Source organism: Micropterus salmoides, unplaced genomic scaffold (assembly GCF_014851395.1).
Source record: "Micropterus salmoides isolate LMB-PRFRI ecotype aquatic unplaced genomic scaffold, ASM1485139v1 Ms_hic_scaffold_17, whole genome shotgun sequence".
NCBI lineage: Eukaryota > Metazoa > Chordata > Actinopteri > Centrarchiformes > Centrarchidae > Micropterus > Micropterus salmoides.
In genome coordinates, this window is record NW_024040817.1 from 11176492 (window position 1) to 11190396 (window position 13905).

At 37.6% G+C, this 13905-nt stretch overlaps 1 long non-coding RNA gene across 2 annotated transcripts in view; it reads left to right on the forward strand.

Moving 5' to 3' along the window:
* Nucleotides 1-5376: 5376 nt before the first annotated feature.
* The window catches only part of LOC119906721, a 68997-nt gene continuing 60468 nt past the window's right edge, over nt 5377-13905 (forward strand). Inside the window, exons 1-2 of one of the 2 annotated variants that reach the window (XR_005445014.1) lie at nt 5377-5689; nt 10123-10239. This is a non-coding gene — a long non-coding RNA (uncharacterized LOC119906721). The remainder of the gene's footprint in view (nt 5690-10122; nt 10240-13905) is intronic. The other variant, XR_005445013.1, reaches the window with a different exon arrangement.

Sequence of the window (13905 nt, forward strand, 5' to 3'; positions counted from 1 at the left end):
TTTAAACCATCTCTGTCGTTTCAGCCCAAATAAAAAATTACTAGTTTTAGCCGACGAGATGCAGGAAAAACAAGCAGGAGGCATAAACACATCTTTGTTTTTTCCTCTATTTAGGTTTTTTACGTCACTGTGAGCTGGCGGATTGGCTGGTCGAGTTGTATTGGGGAGATCTCCTCATTCAACACACACACACACACTCACACACACACACACACACACACACACACACACACACACTCTCACACACACACACACACACACACACACTATTCCTTCTCCGTCTTCATTCTCTCTGCTGTTCTTCCCTCTCGCTCCCTCCAGCAGCTGCAGGACTCTCAGCATCTCCTGCACAGCTGACCCGGATACCCTGACGGCCATGAAGAGAGCTCTTGTTGTCCACTGATGCCCCCCTCCTCTGCAAGCAGCACCCATGCACATCACCACTTTACAGCAACAAACATGAGGCGGGAAACACGAGCATTGTAATCCCCATTTTGACATTTTATTCTTTTAAATCCTGAGATTAAATGTGGATGAATGGCATGAATTTGTGTCCAAGTATTTTTTAACACTTAACTGACATTAAGAATCTTAAATGTCTGTGTTATTGCTTTCAAAAAGAAAATTCAATTGTAGTTTTTCTTTAAAGATTTCCTGGTTTGTACGTCTTTTAAAATCCTAATTTTGGATCTGAAATCTTGGGATCATTCATTGTTGTTTGACCTAGTTGCATTATGTAATTGCGATTTGTACTGTCATGTCCCACATTTTGCAGCAGGAGGAAGACTGGTGCAGTCGATAAAACAAATTGTGTCTGTTACAAATGAGGCACAGCAGCTTTTCTTGCTGTGCTCTCATCACAGACACTTTCATCCAGATCCAAACGCACAACGGATCTGTCTTGCCTCTCTGTCACACACCCACTGATCTTATTTTATTTCTTGAAAACAGAGCAGCATGAATGCACTGAAATGAAATCTAAAATGAGTTTTCTGTTGCAGCAGCAGGGGCTTCTGCTTCCTTCCTTTCATTTAACTCTATTATATATTTAGACACATATCTGAATGTACAGTAGCTGTTGTGATGCAACTTAACTTGTCTTGTTTGCCTTAAAGTGAATTCTTTATAACCTGAAGTGCCGCAGCCCCAACTATCATCTTTTTTGACTTTAAGCCGATTTGGGTTCAGTCAGTTTATGCGCGGCAGCAACAACAGGGGCACTTCAGGTTGGAAAGGATCCCATTCACAGCTCTTTAAAGGAAAGAAACAAAGGCGGCCACATCAAAACAAAAACTGATGAACAGCATCAATAAGAAAGAAAGAAAAAAAGCACCAAAATGAGAGCAAGAAACGGGATGGAGACATCAGAAATGAGAGAAAACCAGGGCAGAGACAGAGACATAAATAAAGGCGTAAAAGGAGGACACAGAAGGGGAATAGAGGGAGACGCAGGGATGAGAGAGATGACGAGGAAAAGGAGAACATGAGTGGGAAGAGACAATAACAGGGGCTGCAGAACGAGGGCACAGACGGGCAGGGAGGGACAATAAGCTCAGCTGTGGTTGCTGCTGGAGTCAGACGGGTTCACCTGATGACACATCTGTCGGTGTCGGTCTGACTCACCCAGACTCTGTAATCTCCCCCTTAAAGACCTGCATGGACCAGCAGACTTCACAAAGGGGAAAGAAAACACACAGTGGGATTACATGATGTTTCGGGCTTTTATTAAATGTCAAATAATGACCTGTTTCATTGTCCACTGCTGCCAGGATGCAGCCCCCTAATGAAACAAACAGTCTGAGTGTTTGTGCCTTAACTGTCTTTCTTTTAACATCCAACTCTGAAAGTGTCTGTAAGGACATTTACTCCACTGTGTTTAGTTACAGATGTAAGGTACTTACTTACTCATGGCGAAAGAAGTATTCAAACTGTTTATTTAAGTAAAATTATTTAAGTAAAATTAATAATACCACACTATAGAAACACTCAATTACAAGTAAAAGTCCTTCATTTAAAATTTCACTTAAGTAAAAGTATAATTAGTAAAACGTACCCAAAGTATCAAAAGTATTTGCTTGTCAGTATGGTCTGTGTTATATCGTTTTATTATTGATTATCATTGATGGATTAACATAAAAATAGTACTTTACTGTTTAATGGTTGAGGTGGAGCTAATTTTAAATGCTTTATGTACTACTTTTGGGTAGTTAGATCTATAAAACAGCATTATATTGTATATACTGATCACATGTTTTGTTTGTAAAATCTTAATTGGAAAAGTAACTAGCTAACAATAGCTGTCAGATACAAAGTGAAATATTTCATGTAAAATGTAGAGTGGAATAGAAGTATAAAATAACATATGAAAATAATCTTGTAAAAGTACAATGCCTCAAAATGGTACTCAGTACTTGACTTAGTAAAACTTGGTTACAGTCCACCACTGCTTGAACTTTACTTGAGTATTTCACTTTTATACTTCTACTCCACAGCATTTGAGAGGGAAATATAAAACTTTGTACACTACATTTATCTGACAGCTGGAGTTCGTTTACAAACTAAATAAAATAAATAATAAATTAGATAAAAAGACTTATATATAATTGGTTTCATGTGTACAGATTGAACTGTGTATAAAATTGTTAAATTAGTTCCACTTTGACCTGCAACATGATTAAAATAACAACAGTAATGTAATATAATAGTATAACACTCACATGCGGCATTTTCTGCATTGAATTCTGTTCATTTTAAAGTGCATTTTGCTAATAATACTTTTATTTATTTTTATTACAGTAACATGTTTTAAAAGGACTTCTACTTGTAGTATTTTCAAAATATGCCGGATCTGAGTACTTCCTCCACCACTGGTTAAGAGTTTCAGTGTCCCACGATGCTACGATCACTTTTAAAGCTCTTCATGGCCTCTCGCCTTGTTATATTTCTGACCTTTTAGTCCCATACGCACCAGCACGTACCTTGAGATCCTCGAGCAGAGGTCTGTTGTCTGTTCCAGAGTCTCGACTGAAAACTAAAGGGGACAGAGCGTTTGCTGTCAGGGCCCTGAGGCTGAGTCAGTGAACTCTTTTAAGTCCCTTCTTAAAACATACTTTTATAGGAGAGCCTTTCCCGATCTTATTTGACTTTATTTTATCCCTGTTTATATTATTCTATTTTACTTATTTTATATTTATCTTAAACGTGTATTTTAGTCTTTTCAATGTTTTCTTGCTTTTATCTTGTATTGTTTTTGTATTATTGTCTTTTGGGTTTTATCTTTACACTTGTTAAAGCACTTTGTAACTTGTTTTTGAAAAGTGCTCTACAAATAAATATTATTATTATTATTATTTCAAATCCTTCATGTGGCCACATGGACTGTTAAAAAAAAAGGTTGAAACACTGACTACTTGCATTAGTAATTTCTTATGAAAACAGTCCCATAAAAATGATCGTATCTCTTTCATTTATCAGCCGTACTCTGCGCTGCTGTCAAAGTTGTGTCTGTTAGTCCAGATGCAGGAATGATGACTTGAAAATTAGCTTAGTTTGTACAGACATCGCAATTAAACTTGATGGACAATCTTTCAACACAGGGTTTACTGGTATAAACTTAAATGTACACACTTACAAAACTGAGTGCAAATTAAATTTTTCTGCACACATTTCTGAATGATATTCTGGACACAAGGCTGGCTGTGTCTGTTTGAATGAATGAATGAAAGGGCTTGCAGTCCACCTATATGGCCTAACATTGTTCTGAATACACGAGGTAATACTGCTCTCTAGTGGAGTACTTGAGTCCATGTTGTCCACACTGAGCTTTAGATCAAGGGTTTGGTAATGAGAGTTTTATTTGTGCTGCTCAAGAGTAAAAATACACATTGCAGATTTATTTGCTCTTCTTAGACTAAGATGACTGATGAGGTGTTTGTGAAATTAGAAGTAAATATGTTCAGAGGTGAAGTACTGACATATTGTACTTAAGTAAAGGATATGCTACTCAATGTAAAAGTGCAGACATAATGAGTGAAATGTAAAATGTAAAACTCATTATCTAACAGATTGGCTTCTGTCAGGATATTAAAACATTATATAACATTTATTACTGAATTTGTATCGCTAATGCATTAACGAGCATGTGACAGGCATTTTGATATAGTAGCTGGCTGAAGTGAAGCTTATTTTAACATCTTTATAATTAGTTTAATCAACAACAATTTATCATATTTTAGGGGCTCATTATAAAAGTATGTAAAATCTTGCTATTTAAATTAACCAGTAGGCTAGTTACAGAAGTCAAACCAACGTTGTTCCTGGAGTAATAAGTACAATATTTGCCTCTGAAGTGTAGTACAATACAGGAATTATTTTCCACCAGTGTAGATCCAGCTGCTAACTGGAACAGAATCAATAAGAATATATATTTAAACAAATTTAATTTGTTTAATTATAAAAGGGTAAAATGAAAAATAATATGTTAGTCAGTAACGTTAGTGATAAAATCATCGTGGATGCCTTTTTCCCATCCTGCTGAGGGTTAATCAGCATCACCATCTATCACTGTGTGTTATTTTGATGCATGATGAAGGCTGCCAGGATTGTTGGAGAAGACGGAAATCCAGTGTTGTGAAGAAGTACTCAGATCTTTTACTTAAGTAAAAGTAGCAATATCACAGTGTAGAAATACTCAATTAGGTCTACAAGACCTGCATTCAAAAATGTGCTTTTACAATGTAACATCACAATATACTTCAAGTACAAAAAGTAAACATACTCATTATGCAGACTGGACATTTTCAGAATAATGTATATTATAATTGTATTATAAATTTTTTTTCTGTATAGCCTACTCAGTATAGCTATCCAGCAGCTATCCAGCAGTAGCTTCTACAATAGGCCTTACTGTAACTGCTCTGTAGCTTGTGGATTCCATTAGGGATCAATAAAAATATTTTCTTAACTCGTAATAATAGCCTAAGTCGTGACTTTTTCGTTGATTTTATTTTGTATTATTAATCTGAAAGAGTTACTTAGTAATTAATGTTATCAAATATAGCCTATGTAGTGAAGTTAAAGTAGGCTACAATATTTTCCTCTGAATTGTAGTGAAGTAAAAAGTATGAAGTACTCAAAACTGTGCTTTAGTAGGCTACAGTAAATGTACTTAGTCCTACTTATTTTCCAACATCCTGTCAAGATCATAAATAAGTCAGATTCATGAGCACAGATTCTCTGTTGAATGTTTGCTGTAGCGCCACCTACAGGCCCCATCAGAGTCTGCACCTAACTGGCCAATGAGGTCAAGGGTTATGGCCAGTTAGGTCACGCCTAAAAAATGGTGAACATGCTTGTGTCTGTTTTTTTTTCATGGACCGTGTAAAGAAAAATGTGGGGACATTTGGATGAGACTTGTAGGACATCGGCGAAGAAAAAAAAGGTTTATTAAAAATTTAAAATGGCTGCCGGTTTGTTTAGCTAGGTGGGAATGGGCGTGGCCTGTGACGTGCCTTTACTATTACGCGCTAAATAACAAACGAACAAACAAACAAACCAACGTGACGGACTGATAAACAATAACCGTAACGTTAGTGGGGGGAAGTAATTACTCAGTGCAGCCCAAAACACAACGAAGAGCTTGAAGAAGTGCCCTGCTTGTTCGCAGCAGAAGGAAAAGTGAGCCAAACAGGTAATATGTAACGTTAACGGTAACTTGCTAGCTGACTGTTGCTAACTCAGTTCGTTTACACTGGCCAGATGCTATTTTTGTGCTGTCTCCTCAATTAATCAAGTTTATCTTTTACTTAATATCACGTACGACTCTTTAGAAGCAAATTTAAAGTCCCTGCTGATCACAATCGATTTTGAGGGCGGTTGTTTTGTCCTTTCAAATGTGCTTAACGTAAATGTAACGTTATGTAGTTATATGTACCTTTTACTGCAGTCATTTCATAGTTATCACTCATTAGACATTAGACTTATACATTTATTGTCTTTACACTTGTTAAGGCACTTTGTAACTTGTTTTTGAAAAGTGCTCTACAAATAAAGATTTTTATTATTATTATTATTATTATTATTATTATCATTATTATATCACTTACTTTCACTCTGCCATGCAGCCATTTTGCTATATTTAACTTACCTGTACTTGCACTGAATGAAGTCTATTATGAGTAGGCTGGAACATTTGATGTTTCCAGCTTCTCAAATGTGAGAATTTGTTGCTCCCTTGTGTTTTAACATCGTAGTATGAATAAACAATGTCTTGTTTTTTAAAAAAATATACAGTCTATGATTTTGTCAGACCAACAGTCCAAAAATTAAAAACCAAACAAGACATTTAAAGATTTCACCTTGGGATCTAGGACATTGTGCATTTCTCTCTGTTTCCTGACAAGTACCTGATTAATTTAGATAACAATCTGTAGATTAATCAGTTATGAAAGTAATGGTTAGTAGCAGCCAAACACCAAGGTAATGTCCTTTTGTTTTGGAATTTAGGGGTTTCATCAACCTTTTGATAGTTCATATTCTACTATTGTACATTATAGGTAGGCCTACTATTTCTATTTACATTGGACTAGCCTATTGTTTTAGTATAATAAAATTTTCTCCACCATAGAAGGGCCTTCATCATTGAACAGTTAACTGACTAAATAAAATGTAAACCTGGCGTTATATCTGGGAAATCCAGTAGATGGTGGTAGCTCAGATTCAGAAAGGCTTGATAAAGCTGAAATGTTGCACAGGAATTTGCTGCTTGCCCACTTTTTAAGTTGCACCCAGTGTCTTTGACAGTACTTTCCAGTAGAGGGCACTAGATACATATGATTGTGTTGTATTCTCCTGGCTGCATGGATTTGCTTCTCTGTACATTGATTGATGTTAAATCCTTGTGTGCCAGTTTAGTTTGGACCTAACTTGCAGTGGCAATGTGCTAAATGATTTTTATGATAGCACTGGGCATGGCAACAGAAGTCAAATTCAGTAAATTAAGTGTAGGCCTATTATTACCATAGACTCTATATAAAAACATTATTACCAGCTGCTTACATCAACACAGATGAGCCGCTTGTACATATTACAGCTGGAATCAGAAATGAACAAGAGTAGTGCAGATGTAGTACATACAGTCCCACTAATCCTGGAAAATGATTGACTAGTATGTCTGGTATGCTAATGCAGTGAAAATAAACGTTGGTCCAGGGACCCTCAGGAGCCCTTTGAAGAAAGACAGGAGGACCCCCCAAAAAATGACAGATTGTTTATTCTAGTCATTATCAAAAATAATTTATCCCTATTGGTGTTTTGATTCATATGTTTGCATTATAATCTTTCCATCTGTGAACTGTTTTCTTAGATTATTACACAGTGATTCTTTCTAGAGCAAACAATTAGTTGGTTAGCCTAATGAATTAAGAACAGTGTTGTTTTTACATTTAGATTTTTGTACAAATGAAAGAAATAAGATAAAGATAATACCATGTAAATTACTGCGCTTTAGAAGTGCTGGTAGGCTGATCTATGTACCTTTTGGACAGAGCCAGGCTAGCTCTTTCCCCCTGCTTCCAGGTTTTTTGCTAAGCTAACAGGCTGCTGGCTGTAGCATTATCACAGCGCAGACATGGCATTGATCTTCCCATCAGCAAGAAAGCAAATCAACTTATATCTATAATATTTATATATATGTCCACTAAGTCTGGCAAAAATGCTCAAAATTAGTTAATTTCAGTGTCTCAAATGTGAGAGGTTTCTGTTTTTTCTTGTATTTCAAGTAATTGTAAATTGAGTATTGTTGGGTTTTGGGCTGTTGGTCAGGTAAAATAGATGATCTTAATATGTTCCCTTGAGCTTTGGGAAACTGTGATTAACATTTTTCACTGTCTGACATTTTATAGACTTTATAGACAAGATTAATTGACAAAATAATGACTAAGTGTGACTAAAAGAACATTGTATACAGTGTGTACAAATGGGGGTCTGTGGGCCAACATGGAGCTATTAGGAGGTCTTTGACATACAAAAAACCCCCTGTGTGCTTAACGTTTTTATCTGACATCCATTTTTATCCAACATCCGTTGTTTATTCATATCATGGCTACCTTTTCTACACGTCCGTCCTCTTGGTGTCTTGTATGATATGTTGGCCAACTTGTGTGTTTTTGACCATTATGCCTTTGGGGTGCAGGGTCAAACCTGTTAACCTCTCCATTGAAGAATACATCATCGGGTGGGGGGGTTCACTACACCTTTAGGCACACAAACAGACACCCTGATCCCACAGGCAGAACGTAGCTTTCATCACCGAGCAAACATTTGATCCGACAGCGGATCAGCCCACTAACCCTCAACCCCCATTAGCCCTGCATGTTTCACTCCATCGCTAGAATAGATGCAACAGAGCTGCAAGTTGTAACAACAGCTTTATCTCCTGAAACATTGAAACCACTACAAGCTGCGTCAAAAGAGACATTCATGGAGGCGACTTTGGTGTAGAAACATTCACTGTGTGATGGGATTTATAGGACCAGAAAGTGAATCCCTTCAGCCCCTCTTTGGGGATTTTGGGACAACTTGTTTGTTGTTGCAGAGCAGCCTGTGGTGTTAACCCATGACCCCGCTGCCCTCTGACCTATTGGACGACAGCTCCATCCACGCGTCAGGGAGAAGGGCTGTCACAACGGAAACATCCAGAACACGGGCAGGGCTGACTGGGAGGCAGGGACATTTGGGGGTTGGTGTAGGTAAAGCAGGATCAAACGCAAACACAGCGCTAGTTAAGAGTGTCAGGCTTCCGGATGCATAATCTGTCTGCAGGAAAAGTGTGAATAGTTGCCACAGGCTGGAGAGGAGAGTCGCAATTAAGAGCTCAGCTTTGTTATAGGTTTCCTGGAGCAAGTGATGTGTGCATTGAGCAATTTAATGACTAATTTATCCTGCTATGTTATCAGTACGAAAGATGTTGTGTATAAATCATTAAAAGCTGGATAGAAAAATAAAAGCTTGCAATGTTTTAAAGATTTTTATTTTTTTCAGTAATAAAACAACAACATAATAAAACCACATAGTTTAAACAACGTAATAGGTAACACTCTTAAGTTTTTTGCGCTGATGAAACAGAAACACATATGTGGATTTTGGATTCATTGGACGGGTCATTTATTTCAAGCAAAGATTTTCAGCCCCTCAAATGTGAGGATTTGCATAATATTTTTGTGAATTGAACTTTGGGTTTTGGTCTGTTGGTCAGGTAAAACAAGACATTTGAAGACATCTCCTTGGAGTTTGCGAAACTGGGATACATATTTTTAACAGATGTTTTACAGACCAGGCGATCAATTGGGAAGATAATCATTAGTAGCAGTCTTGGTATATTCTATAAAATGTCAGAAATCACAAGTTCCCAGAGCCCAAACTAACTCATATCACGTTTTTAGTCCACACAACAGTCCAAATCTATTCGGTTAAACTAGCTTGCTATAAAAATGTCATGATGATTTATCTGTTTAATTACACAATTCATTGTTTCTATAAAATCCAAAGATATTCAGTTTATAGCGATGCACAATAGATAAACACAGATGACAGTCTTCACATTTGAGTTCTTGGGACGTTTTTGACAATATTATAAATATTTGCTAATATTTTGTGCTGAATTACAGGAAAAAATCTAAGAAATAATGCACAATCGGTGTACATTTTGTCACAGAAACGGTATCTTGGATGGAATATTTTACTTAGTTTAAGTTTGCAATAGGTTTAGTTCAACACAAGAAGGGATTCTTTTGCCTTCTAATCGCTGGGGTTGCCACCTTTTTTCCTGGATAATTTTTGGGGAAACATTGCAGGTATAATGTTTCTTTTGAGCTAATTGAACAAACAGTATATAGAACAATGTCTTCCAATTTGGAAACAATGTTTAAGCCAAAGCTCAAGCTGCTTAAAGGGAAACTTCAGTAGCACATTGGGTTCAATTGTCATGGTTGCTTATTTATCTGGAATTCTGCATCCATCAGATTTTGATGGCTCACTAAATATATCACTTGTTTTTTGCTGATAACCACCTTCCAGTGAGGTCGCAAGGTTCACATTTGTCATGTTTTTTTTTTTTTTCTTCAGGTTTCCCATCTACCTTGCTTTCGGGACCAAACATCTGTCTCCGTCGCCTGAATAACTGCTGAGGGAGGTTTTATTCCCGTCTGTGAACCCTTCAGGCTGTCACAGGAGAATGTGGAGGTGGGTGACCGCAAACATCCGTGTGCCAGCACGGTGTCACACATGTATCGCACAGGTTCACATTGTCTTCAAAGCCTGTCGCCTCCTACAAGTGATACGAGTTAGAACAAACGGCAGACATCTTGCATTCCTGAGCCCATTCCACAAAGTACAATAACTTCCTTGAATTCTTCAACCCTCGACGGCGGAGCCAGGGCACGTCCTGTTGTCCTCGCAGCACTTCCTGCTCATGCAGCTCAATCAGTCCTTCCCGTTGCCATGGCCACTGGAAAACACTGTACTCATGCTTAATAGGCACAAGCTTGCAGGTAATGCTTAGATGATCAGGCAGTGAAGAGGAAAGAGATCAGGCGAGATTTTGGCAATTATTTTTCAACTGGCTGTGTCAAAACCTCCATCTGCAGTTTAAGTATGGTGCATAGTTGCATGAGAATTTCAGTTTTTGTGAATGTGGAGCTGAGTTGGAGCAATAATAATAATCAATAATCTGGTTGTTTTTTAACATCAATTTTCTTAGTTTGATTCCCTTTTACAATACTTTAAGGTCCACTGTGTAATATTTAGGAGGATCTATTGACAGAAATGCAATATAATATACATATATATGTTTTCAGTGGTGTAAAAAGACTTATATAATGAACCGTTATGATTTTATTGTCAGGGTGCGGTATGGTGAGCAAGTATGTGGACCCAAATGCAGGACACAGAGCAGAGCAGGAACAGTTCAAAAGGTTTACTGTGGCAACACAAAGCGAGCACGCTTACAAACTGAGTGGCTGAGTCCAAGTATTAACAAAAGAAATAACAATCCAGTCAAAACCGGTAATCCAAAAGAACTCAAAGGCCTACTCCAATATAACCATGGAAGTGGCTGGGCACGAGACAGAGCCATAAAAAGCTACAATGACCGGACAGGGAATTAACAGAAACACCAAACATTTATACACAGGGGCTAACGAGCAGGGCGGGGGCAACACAGGTGACAGGTATCAGGACTAACGAGACAGGCAGGCAGAGAGACAGCAGGGGAAAACAGAGAGACTGGCAGGCAGGCAGATTACTGAGGGGAACAGACATAACACAAGATGCTGAACAATAAACATGGACCATATCAAAGTAAGTAGTAACAGATCAGAATAATAAAAATAACAAACTAATCCAGCCACAAGCAGACAGATTGTGAATACACTAATAACAAGGAACACAGACTGAAGCTAAGATAAAACAGAACTCAGAGCAGACATGGGCAACACAGCACAGAAGTACACAGACCAGGAGTAAACATGAGACATGAACTAAGGTACAGGACTAGGAAATAAGATACGAGACAAGTAACTAAAGATGCGGGTGAATAAAATAATAAACAAGGCTACACAGAGACTAAAGCAGAATGATCAGATAGATTAATAATGAAACCAACAGAGAACATAAATTGACACCTACAAACAGACAGAACCCAAGCACAATGGTAGAGAACTAACACAAGAGAGACGGGAACAGAACTAAGCAAGTACTAAGGCAGACACCGAGATAACAGGACTGATCATAACCACCACACAGAACAAGCAGAAGACTGGATACAAGACCACAGACAGGACTGAAACCCAGACACAGAAAAACCAAAACACAGAGAGGGCATGGCCAAAATAATATAACCCAGACAAGCTCAGGACAGGATCGTGACATTTATTACCTTAGAATAAGCCATTTCTAGCATGTTTCCTCACTTCGTTGAATACGAAGAAAAGGAAAAGAATAAGTAACATTAGTAGTAGTAGTCGTCTGGTTTATTTGAAGTAAAAAAAAAAAAAAAAAAAGGCAATTTCGGACAAATGGAGGCCCACACGTATGATTTAGCCAAAGTGCCGACAGAGTATCGGCCACTGTACGCTTGGATAGGTAGGGGTGAGCGGGCACTGATGGTTCATCCATGTGCTGTCTCAATAATCAGAACATGTAATTTGTAACATGGTTATAAAGGTTAGTTTGCTGTCCATGTAGAGTGAACTTAGATGTCTGTGTGTGTTTATATGCTTCATTATGCTATATGAATTCGAAAGAATTCACAACTTGGGAAATGGGACCGTCTTGAGGAGCATGTGAATGCACCGTGGTTGCAATTCGCAACCCTCACCACTAGATGCCACTAAAACTTAGACACTGAACCTTTAACTGTTGTTAAAATCACCTTATTCCACATTGTCTGACAGTATGACACACAAATCATGTGTGAGCTTGTTCCAGCTCTTCATTTAATCAGTATAATGTTAGACTGAGTGAAATATTCAAACTCAAGGCTCCATTATTTTATGGCTGCACCAATATATCGAATTGAAATATTCTAGATGTCCTTATGCATCATTTCATATATACCGTAAAACTAATAGCCTGGGCTTTTATTTGCTAAAATCACTGAATGGGACAGGCGTCCATATGGGACAGACCTTTAATTCTTCTTGCACAAAACTGAAATAAGCTACTATGGAACAGAATATTACTTGTATAAAAAGTTATCCAATGATATCAATTACACATTATTAATTTTATCTAGCTCCGACAGACGGCTTATGCGCTTTTACTTTGAAGGCAGCAATGTAACACGGTGCAGGATGAGAAAAGTGTTGCAGAATATAGCAGACTGAGAGCAATGGACTTCACATGATAGTATTCACAACTTGGATTAATTTTTATGAAAAGCTGTTGTGATTCTTTTGATTTGTGTACGCTTGGAGATTAAAGGAATTTAATAATCAAGGAACGGACATAATGAGCACTTCAAAGGTAAGTGGGAGTCAGCACTTTTCTTTTTCTTTTCATCTCTTGTACCATGCCGGTTACACTGGTAAATCTATAAGTATTAGACATTGGGACTTGTTGTTTCCGTTAAATGAACTGAATGATTGAATTGTGGAGAATCTAAACGATGTGTAGCGTGTCCGTATTGATCATAAGTTTAAACATTAATATTTGTATTAACGATCTAAGCAGCTTAGAAGCAGCTAAAGTGAGCGACCTGGTGGGGTTTAGGAGGTTTGATACATCCAAAGAACAGACCAGGCGTCTAATGGAGACATGCGTTTATTTGTCAAAATGTGTTCCCATACCAGGCCAGTAAAGGAGGTAGGCGGCTATTTGGGACTTGGCTATTAATTGAAGATGTCTATGAAGATTCTCAGTCATCCAGGTCATAGTTATCCAACGAAGGTTAAAATCAAGGGCAACTGGACTTGGTTGAAGATACTGGTACGTGGACGTAGAGTTGAGTGTTCCAGTATCTTCAACCAAGTCCAGTTGCCCTTGATTTTAGCCTTTGTTGGATAGCTATTAATTGAAGTTTTATTGTATGTGTTTCACCCAAATTCAGCCATAGATATCTGAAATATTTTAATGTATCTTTATCTGTGGGGGCTTTAAGAGAATAAAACTGTCAAGTGTGTGTGATACTGTTCAAATGTTCTTATACTGAACATAATTTGTTTTGAAAAAAGACCATGATCTTTCCCTAATCTTAACCAAGTTCTCTCAGTGCCTTCACATAACAATAAAAGAGTCTAATGATGATTGTAGTTGTAATAATTGTAGACCTCACAAGCGGATATTGTATTGCAAGATCAGATATTTTGATGGATAACAAATAAAATCCGTTGTCAGTGAACATTTTACTGA